The 10,127-nt window shown below is 41.9% G+C and overlaps 1 long non-coding RNA gene across 3 annotated transcripts; it reads left to right on the top strand.

The window, feature by feature from the left end:
- Positions 1-766: 766 nt before the first annotated feature.
- On the top strand, positions 767-9,436 carry LOC127342931 (uncharacterized). 3 transcript variants are annotated; one of them, XR_007876969.2, is made up of 6 exons: positions 767-1,179; positions 1,256-1,467; positions 6,997-7,051; positions 7,626-7,737; positions 7,831-8,260; positions 9,023-9,436. It is a non-coding gene; the product is annotated as an uncharacterized lncRNA (long non-coding RNA). The 3 variants fall into 3 exon arrangements; XR_007876976.2 differs by having other exon boundaries at positions 7,626-7,733; XR_007876967.2 differs by lacking the exon at positions 7,831-8,260.
- Positions 9,437-10,127: the final 691 nt, after the last annotated feature.

Raw genomic sequence — 10,127 nt, forward strand, 5'->3', positions numbered from 1 at the left:
ATTTAATATGATAAAGGACAAAGTTAATGTATGCATTTTACATGCATCACCACTATAAGACTTGAGGACAGCTTTGAGAGGGCAAGTGAAGATGCTCTAAGAGACGGTTTCGGTTGGGTAACTTTATCACATCGTATTAAGGAGCTTAATCCTTTGCATACTTTGTATCTCTTTCTTATTGCTTTTTGGTGTTTATCTGTGTGAGGTTTGAGCTTCTTGCTACCTTTTAAACAAGTCTAACTTACATGAAGCAACACATGTGAAAACTAAAAGACAAACCAAGATAAAATAATTATCCTGAATTTGCGGACAAAATCGTAGAAGATCGAGAAATACAAAACGATTTCTAGGGTTTGTTGCAACCACCGTAGCAAAACGGCCACCGCCCAATTTCAGCACCGTCGAGGCGAACACAAGAAGAGACTTCGAGCCTCCACCATTGCAAGATCTAAACAAGCACCATTGCTAACGAGACTTTGTGAGTCGATGAATATACTTAGTACAAGCAGCGACACATATATCCCCGTGGCACGTCGATCGGGGGCGTTCACATGGTTACTTGGGCCAAGATAAGGTGTTACCCATTTTGTAAGCGTGAAGGCTACGATGTTTTTCCAATGAAAAAAGAACTCCTAATTTTGTCAAATCATCTCCTCTTTTCTGCCCCCACCCCCACCACGGCGAGAAATTTTGGTATCAGACCACCTACCCAGTAAAATGCCTAAAAAGATCATCTTTAAGTGCAAATGTCAAAACTACCGTGGCGGCAGGACTCGCCGCCGTGAGTGGTGGCGGCACGCTGGGCAGCGCAACGTACCTGGTGACCGGAGCACTCCACGGACGAGGGAGGTCCCGAGAGGACCCGCTTGCGCCGGCGGCCATGCTCGTGTCTGGATCTGCGCTGGCGGCACCCTCCATCCGACTCCCCTGCCCCCAGATGCTCGCCGGCGCCTCCCTTATGTAGCGGCTGCTCCCCGTGCTCACGCGTCAGCCTCAAGGTGCCGATGCTGCGCCGTCCGGGACGTCCGCGTGCGCTGCCCTGGAGCCGTTCCCTTGCGACGTCGGGGCCGCCGCGGAGAAGGCGCCGGTGGTGGAGCCCATGTCGTCGGTTGAGTCGAGCCAGGGAGGGAGACCACGTCGGCGACCATGCCAGCAGGGGGAGGGCCCTTCCTCTGTTTCGTGAGTTTCCGCCCCGATGTATTCTCCTATGCCTCCGATGTTTTCAATTTTCGCTGAATTTGCTTGTCATCTGCAGGAAAACGAACAAGGACTGCCCCTAGCTCGGTGACAGAGCCCCTCCTGGTGGTCACCTGCCCGGCTTGCTGCTGCAGCTTCGAGAAGAAGGACCTAGAGCTGGCTCTAGGTGTTCCGCGCGGCGGCCGATTTGCTCCTGCTCTCCTCCGGTGGCAACCGGGGACAGGATGTTGCTGATTGAGCCACTGCTGAGAGCATCGACATGAATGCCAGGTCCACATCTTGCTTATCTCATGTGTAAAATGCATCCCCTGTTTCCAGGACTTAGTCGCAGGCATATGTAGCTCAGTCATAGTTGTGTGTACTGCTACTGTTACTTGTAGCATCAAGTGTGCAATTTGTAGCATCAAGTGTTGGTTGTATGTACTGTTCAGTACCATCTGTTAGTTGTATGAAGTGTGGAATGAGTATTGAGAACAAGCAAGTGCGTGTAGCATTGCCCTATCTCTGCTTGCTCCACGATAGCCCCATGGCGTGCTCAGGCTGGGCGAAAATTTGGTAGTCGATGTACTGTCTGGCTAATTGTACTGCACCTGTACTGCAAGACAGCATGACTGATGTACTGCGGCTGCGAGCGAGCGAAAAGTAACTTGACGAACATTTCCTACCTCTGCGCTCTCTCCCTCTCAAACCCTATTCTCTCTCGTCTCACTCTTCCCGGCGGCGGCGGCCGCTACTGGGAGTAGCACGACGGGCAGGCGGCTACTGGGAGTAGCACGACGGGCGGCAGCCGATGGCGGGGAACGGGATGGCGGCAGGGAACGGCGGGCTCCTGCGCAGTGTGGTTGCGGCGGCGGTGTTCATTGTTTGCGAGCGCTCCCCGGCGCCGGTGCGGGACCAAGGTAAGTCCAATCTCTTCCTCTGACCTCTCTTCTTACCCTTTTCCCCATATCTCCTATCTTTCCATCTCCATCCTTGCACTCACCCCCCTTGCCACATCTCATGTACCGCTGTTTTTTCAGCTGTTGGACGCTTCAGAAGCAGAGGTGGGTGCCAAATTGACTCGATGGTTCAGAGCCGAGGTGGCTGCCAAATTGAACTACACTCTCTTCTTGATGGGTCTCTGGTACGCATAATTTTCTTTGATGCTTTTGATTTCAGATTTCTGAATGCTTGTTGATTGCAGATTTCCCTTGAAACATTACAGATGGATGTGGCGGTTCTGGACTAAACCATGGAGACATCTCTTTCCGCATTGCAATGTATCTTTCTTTTCCTTTTAGATCCAAGGATGTGATTTAAAAGTTAAAACCCGACACTTTCTATCAGTGTAGGACACTATGAGACAATCGAATGCCTATAACTATAGTTTTTCCTGTAGAGTTGTTTGCTTATACGATTTGCTTTCTCTTTTGTTGACATTTTTTATTTTGCCGTCGCTGATGTTCAGTTACTTCAGGTTGAGCAAGGAGGAACAATCAGAAGATTTAGCATTTATTTTTCTAAATCTGCAGATTATTGTAATTAAAAATCAGTGTGCCTTTAATCAGCAGGCTATCGTGACGGTCTCGTTGAGTCATTGTTGGGCATGGTACGGTAGCCTATTTAGCATTTAGTTATTAGCACATTTGAAAATTAACATCCCAAAACCGGTTTCAGTATTTGCAGTTTGCAGCTAGATGATGAAATATTTGGTCTTGCTGATCAACACCGTATTACCTAGATGTTGGTCTTCCATGGCAAGATCGTTTGCGTACTTTGAAGTCATTCATGATTTCTCTTCCTCCCCTTTTCTTGGCATCTTTTTTGTACCTCCAATTCGAGTTGTGTTGGTTTGTGCTATATATATCTGAGCATATATGATTAGGATCCCAGTATTTGTCAATATCTGGAGTTATTGAGCTATACGCTCATTTTAGTTTTATGCTCATGGAACATTTGATGAATTGCTTAATGAATGTGTGTTAGATTGATGAATAACAACGAAAGGCTGCAGCAAGAGGATATAGGAGACAAGGAATCTTGTTCTGCGGTGAGTGTTTTGTAAGATCAATCCCAAATACTTCTAAAATCTTAGCTGTATTTTGTTTGTCTGATCTAAATGAGAAGTTGGGACTCTGTAGTCCATAGTCTATGGAGTAGGTGGTGGCTTGCTTGATAGGCTTATATGCGTTTTTTCTTTATGTTTGTTATGTGAGAACCAATGCAAGCTATGTTACCCATTGCTTAATCATTTAGACATTTACCACATGGATAATCAGATCTAGAATCCTGCTAGGAGGACATGACGAGGACGGGGATGAGTTGAAGGCAGCGGATTCTCCATTGCTTTGGCCCCATGTTGGAGGGTATAATGTAATCATTCTCTAAGTGCCTCGGAGAATGACTCGAGGTAGTTTTTTTTTGTCTTGTTTCCCACGTGCCTTCACTTGTCTCAGTTTGAATTTATTTGCCTTGGAACAGAACTTTTTGCAGCTTAATGTCTTTCAGTTAAAATGTAGTTCTTGTCTCTTAAAAGTTTCTAAGCAATAAGTTTTCTCTGTATCATTTTCAATGTAGGGGTACAGAAGGTGAAGTAAGTACCACACATGCCTCTGCAGCTATGATACTAAAAGAGAGTATGCCAGTTACTGTGAGGAATTAGCCAAGCAACTCAAGGTATGCACCACCGATCATGTTGTGGAAGTCTTTTTATTTTGTAAAATGCTTTGAATTTTCTTTGGACGGAATTTCTCTAGAAACAGTGGTTGAAACCTTATGTAGATACTCACCGGTCATCTGCCAAGGTAGGTTTGTGCCATATGAAAATATTGGAATAACACTATTGTATCTTGCAGTGCCCTCAAAATTTTGTTGTTGTTCAGTGGGGTAAAATATCTTCCTAACGATCTTGACTAGCAATTAAGATTAGTGCTACTTGCTTTCACAAGATCTATTGTGTTTAGCTTTAAATGAATACTATATTACTATGTAGGATCCATCAGATACATCAATTTATTGTAGCTTACAATGGTTACTATATAGTATACTAATATTTGCAATATTTTGATTCAGGAGTGTAATGGTGTTGATTTTGAGATTTGGTAGGAGGGTGCTCAGGGAATGGTTAGTACTTTGCAATGCACACCAGTCTTACGCACACTTAACTTTCTGAGGGTGATTCCATGTTTTTACACACACTGCATATTATGCTTACCAATGCATGATGTTTCCCTTGATTAATGTTCAGAAGAGTCTCAAATATGTGTTGGAGGAAGTTTATAATCTCAATAGGTTTCCCTCATCCCATCCTATGATGAAAGATGCACTAGAGTTTGATGGCACCATGAAGATGGTGAGAGAGGAGGTCGGTTGTTTTGGTTTGTACATAATTTCCAACTGTAGCTTAATATCTTCCGTTTTGGATATTTCCTGACCTCTTCAATTTTATCTCCCTTTCGTTCCATTCATGCACGGAAGAAAGTAAGGTCTTTTGTATGTGAGATGCAAGTGGAATCCATCTGAATCTTATCTTATATTTGGCTGTTATCTTGTCTGCTTGCATTCAGGTTAAATAGGTTAAAGCTATAGCAGTTCTGATGTATCATTTGACTAGAAAGGGGGATTTTAGATAGCATTGTAAGAATGTGATTAATTATTGTAAGGCCAAATTCAGTCTGTTGTGAACAAAAAGGAATGCAACCTTGCAAAAAAAGTAAGGATCATGCAATACTATGGTGGGATGGTTATGTCAGATTAGTAGCCACATTTAGCCCTGTAGTTAGTAGTATGTATGTGATGGATCCCATAGCAGATTTATTGGTCGTATCTCTGTAATTTCAATGGCAATTAATTTATTCTCAAATCAATGTTGTTTATGCCCTTTCAAATTGGTTCATCGAGATTATTCTTACAGATTTGTGTTTATATTCAGACCATAAAGTTTCCTATCTATCTAAATTTGTTTGGCCAGTAGTATTGAAACCCCTAGCTATGCTAATTTTTATACTTGTTGATTGCAGCATTAGTATTTCAGTATAGGCTCATACGTTGTATATGTCTTATTTGCAGGTGTATTCACCTGATCTGGTACATCACCTGCTATATATGGATTAATCTTGCACAAGCCTCCTCTTATTATATGACTTAACACTTTGGTTCTTGTACAATTGAAAACCATTGTTTGTCCTTACAAATGCGGTGAAGCTGTAGAGGAGAAGAAGGACCACCAGTTTGCAGGTACTATGACTAGCATTCTTGTATAGTGTAGTTGCCTTCATATGGTAAAGCTCAAGGTATATTTTAAGCACTGAGTTTTTCTTGGCTGAGGTAGCCAATTAGTGTTTCCTATACATGACTTCATCTCTTACATGTGATTTTTACCTGTTGAGATATTTTTGCTTGTTGCTGTGTATGCCCATTTTTCTGTCAGTTCATCCTATCATACTCAGTGGAAAGAGAAGTTGTGCTCAACTTGTTAACTGGAGCATGCATAACAGTTTTCTTATAATACACATCTTTGGAAATCTGCAGGAAGATGAGTTTTACCTTTTGTAGTTAAACAAAAATGCTAGGCCTACAAGGTTCAGAACATGTTATCTTACCCTTCTATTTTTGTGCTGCTGCAGTTTTATATTTTAACTTGCAAGACATTGATTTATCAATCTTCAAGCTCATTTAAAGCTAGGGCTAATGACCACATAAATATCAAGTTCTTATCATTCTCGAAATGTCGATTGATTTTGAACTTACTTTATTTTATTTTATTTTATGATATGCTAACATGTGGAGTTTCGGTAATTTTTTCTAGGATATGAACCTTCTCTTACAATAAGGAATCAACTTAAAACATTTTTGTTTCACGTTCTGCATAAACAATATATATCTTTCTGTTTCTGATACAGTTACCACATTGTTACAACTAATTAGCTATGAGGGCTTTCCGCTTTGTAAAAGATCTATGCAAACAATTGATACTAATGAATTCTGAACATTCTGATTTAAACTTCTCTTTTTTATCTCATTAAATAAGGGTTTTCAGATGCATTTTTCATGTCAAATCCTCTAAACTTTATAATCTTGCTTTACCCATTGAAAGGCTTTCATTGTTCTTCCTAGGCAATGTAAGTTAATTCTCTTGAAACTCTTTCTGATGCAGATTAAACCACATGAGACCCTAGGTATCACCATCCTCATAGATTGGGTATGAACTAGCAAGGAATTTTCAACAACACCCCTAAGGAAGTTGCGAGGATTAAAGATTGCCAAGAAATTTCAGTTGGTCATATTGTCTATGGCCCATCAAGTATTCAGCAATCGGAACTTGGAATTAGTCTGCAGACATATATCTATGTGTCTCCTTTGAAAATTTAATAAATGCATATCTCTTTAGACTTTTGATTCTGCCTTGGATGAGTTTGTTGCATGCTGTCTTATTGATTATGTTACTTGTGAGATAAAGTAAACTCCATGTTGAAATAACTGTCTTGAGGAAATATCATCCATTACTTTGAAATGGCAGCGTGCATGTGTTGAATCGTTTGGTGTGCTTATTTAGCCTTCTAGAACTTCCAGTGTGATATTGTGAACCATTGATTGAACGAAGCATTAAATCATAACATATGTTGAATGTTACAATGGCACCATGCATGCCAAATATTGGGTCGCAGATGACCAGCGAGGAGGCGCCCCAAGGGGCGCCCCAACTACTAGTGCACTACAGAAAGGAGGCTTGTATGATAGAAATTCGGTTCGCTAAATAAAAATTTGCCTCACAGCAATGTGCTCAAGTTTAATTGGTTGGTTGCTGCTTATTGTGCCTAGGATGGGGATGAAGAGCGGCAACAGGGAGCTCACGGTGCTTCTCCAAAACACCAAGGTAATTGACAGCAGTAACAAAGCACGTCCTTGTCATTGGTTCTCCATGGTGAGAATGTTGAGCTGTGCTGGAACCTTTTTTTATTGTGTGCTTGTCGTCATGTTACTGAAAAGCGAGAGACATGGTGGCTAGTTTGTTAGGACTTGAAATAATGTTCAAGCACATCCTTGTCATTCTATTTTGTCGTAAATCATTTCCCATGTAGTTTCAGGATACCAATTTGCAATGCGATTAATCTGCAAGCCAGGTCTGTGTCTCTTGAGCTGATGACTCAACTGCTCTGATTATTGATAAGCTGAGTCTATCTCCTAGTGTTAAAGCAGTAGAAAGTACCGCCAATTTTGTTCAGTTTGTGTAGCACACTGCCACTGATTTCAGTATTGTGGTCAATGTCATGTGGATGACATCGTACCTTTGCTGTTTGTAGTATTTGTAGCAAATAATAATCATGTGTCTTTGCATTTCAGTTCTGATTGAATTGTGTTCGCTACCACTTGTTGGAACTGACTATAGCTTAAAACTAATGTTGAGTGCTTGGTTTAGCTGACTTTGGAACCGTGTCTTTGCATTGCAGCTTTAGGTAAAGAGAGAAACAAAGAAGATGAAGAAGATAGAGGAAGGAGCAAGACACCACGCGTTCTGAAGATTCCATATCATGCATATGCATATTTGTAGATGCCTGGTAGGTATGTATCGAGGCATGTTACATGCAGTTTTCTTAGCTTCTATATCTTCACATATTAGTTTCTTAGCTAACTACTGGTTCACATATTCATTAGACTTATCCTGGTATTTATTTGGATATTAGAGATGATGTGCAAGACTTTCAAGTTATTTGACTTCTAAACCTCGATGACATGCCCTTTTATTTCAACTGTATGTCCACATGTTAGTAAATATTGCATTTCTGTATGTCCATATTCCTAAGTGTGCTCTTAATTTGATCAACGTGAATCGCTGAGCTGAGCATCTTAGTATGTCCATATCCACAGTTAGTAAATAGTGCATTTCTGTATGTCCATGTCCGCATGTTAATAAACAATTGCAGCTGTTGGAATGAGCTGAACATAGATAAAAGTGTTCACTTTGAAATGGTGATCACTGTTCTAGGATAATAGGTTGGTAATTAACTGAATTTTTTTGTAATGCAATTTTGTATCCGGAGGGCGTCCCTCGGCACAGCTGGCGGCCTGGACACCGTGTGGCAAGGTACGCTGACGGCTGGTCTAGGGCCTGACAACGTCTCAGATTTGTTTTCCGAGGGCTTCGTGGTGACGATGGTCGGCCAAAACCCTCGGCATACGGAGCTATGCTGATGGTTGGCCTATGGATCTATGTTGACGGCCGGATCCTCTGTGCCGATGAGCATATGCCGCCGGCCAGCATACCCCTATAGGTTTTTTTGCCATATGCCGACAGTTGAGGGTCCTCGGCATAGTGGGCATTTCCTGTAGATCTCCACCACGGCATCCCTCGCCCTTCACTGTCAATCAAATTTCTTAGTCAGTCTTCACTAATCATTCTTGTTTATAGAACCTCTCGAGTAGGGAACTTCTTAATGAACTGTAGTTTTACTCTTCACTTTCTAGTCCTCTGATCCGTGCGACGGTTATCATTTTTACTCCCCGTTCTTCATTCTAGCTGCCTTGCTATTCATAATTTATCTTTGTCATTCCTCAGTTTTTATTCGTGCCATTATTAGTCGATGCAGCCACACCTACAAGGTATTTTAGTTATTGTTTATTTCCGAGTCGTTCACAGTTTCTTCAGTGTTTAATTCCTTTTACTTAGTCAGCCATCAGTCTTACTGGCTTCGAAGTTCAAGATTTATTTTATTAGTACTTCATTTCTTGGTTTGCTCGTTAGCTGTCCCAAACATACGACTAACCTACCCCATTCGTTACTTCATTTCAAGTCATTTGTTACTTGTTTGTTTGTCTCGCACTAATCTCCAAAATGCATGTCCTGCAGAAAACCCAAAGAAAGTAGCCTCAGAAATGGAAACTCCTGAGCGCGGACTGGCATCACTCACAGTGGAGGACCGTCACTACACAACAAGCAAGTTTGTTAGGAGGGTAAATCTTGAGATTGGACATGATGTGCTAATCAAGTTCCACTCAAAGGCAGATCAACGCTGGGAGTCCATTGTCTTTGATGTCCTGCACAATCACTGATGTTTCATCCTGTATCTATGTAATGCAAACAGAGTTTTGGTCTTGAATACACATTTGTATTATTTTGCGATATGCTATCAAGGACAATTCTTCTTTTTTTATGACTTTTACTCTCCTGGGCTGTAAGCTTTTGAATAATGTAAGCAGTGTTGGCCGACTTGAATCCGGGATCCCCTATATCCCAGCAGTATATGCATTTGCTTTTTCTTCAGTGCGCTTTTGTCAACATATATATATATATATCTACTGGGGAGTGGCAGCTAACTATGATACTGAATTTGTTCAGTTTCTCGCCCCGTGTTCCCCTTTTGAGCTCCCAGATGAAGATGCATTGTAGTAAAAGGATTTTCTGCGTTTATTGGTAGTACGAGTAACTGACAAAACCACCGATTCAGTAGACAAACTCCAAAAACAGAAATGGAGGTAACTAATTCAGATTTCAGCAATTGAGGAAAACAGCATAGAAGTCTGATAGGAACTAATTCTGCAGCATTGTACACTGTTTAACTAGACATGTTTACCAATACTACCAAACAAACAAGAAGAAGTCTGACGAATGTATTTTTCTCAACTAAAACGAAACAACCACTACTTCTTGAAAGTAATGGACCTCGGGTGTGCCGCAAGAATCGGCGGCGGCTCCACCGGATATCCACCGGCTGTCCTGATCCGGGAGCGCAAGGTCTCTACAGTGGCGCACAGTGTGTCATAGCCTGCAAGCAAATAATCAATCTCGGTCTGCACACTATGAACCTGTACGCCAACCGAAGACCAATCCTGGCGTCGATCAGCGTCAGTCCGGAGGTTGTCCTGATGACGGACAAGATTCTTCACAGACTGGAACACTGAAGTCATCTCGACATAGCAGTTCTCTAGGCGCTCGTTCTTCTTGGTTTCTTGGA

Source organism: Lolium perenne, chromosome 1 (genome assembly GCF_019359855.2).
Source record: "Lolium perenne isolate Kyuss_39 chromosome 1, Kyuss_2.0, whole genome shotgun sequence".
NCBI lineage: Eukaryota > Viridiplantae > Streptophyta > Magnoliopsida > Poales > Poaceae > Lolium > Lolium perenne.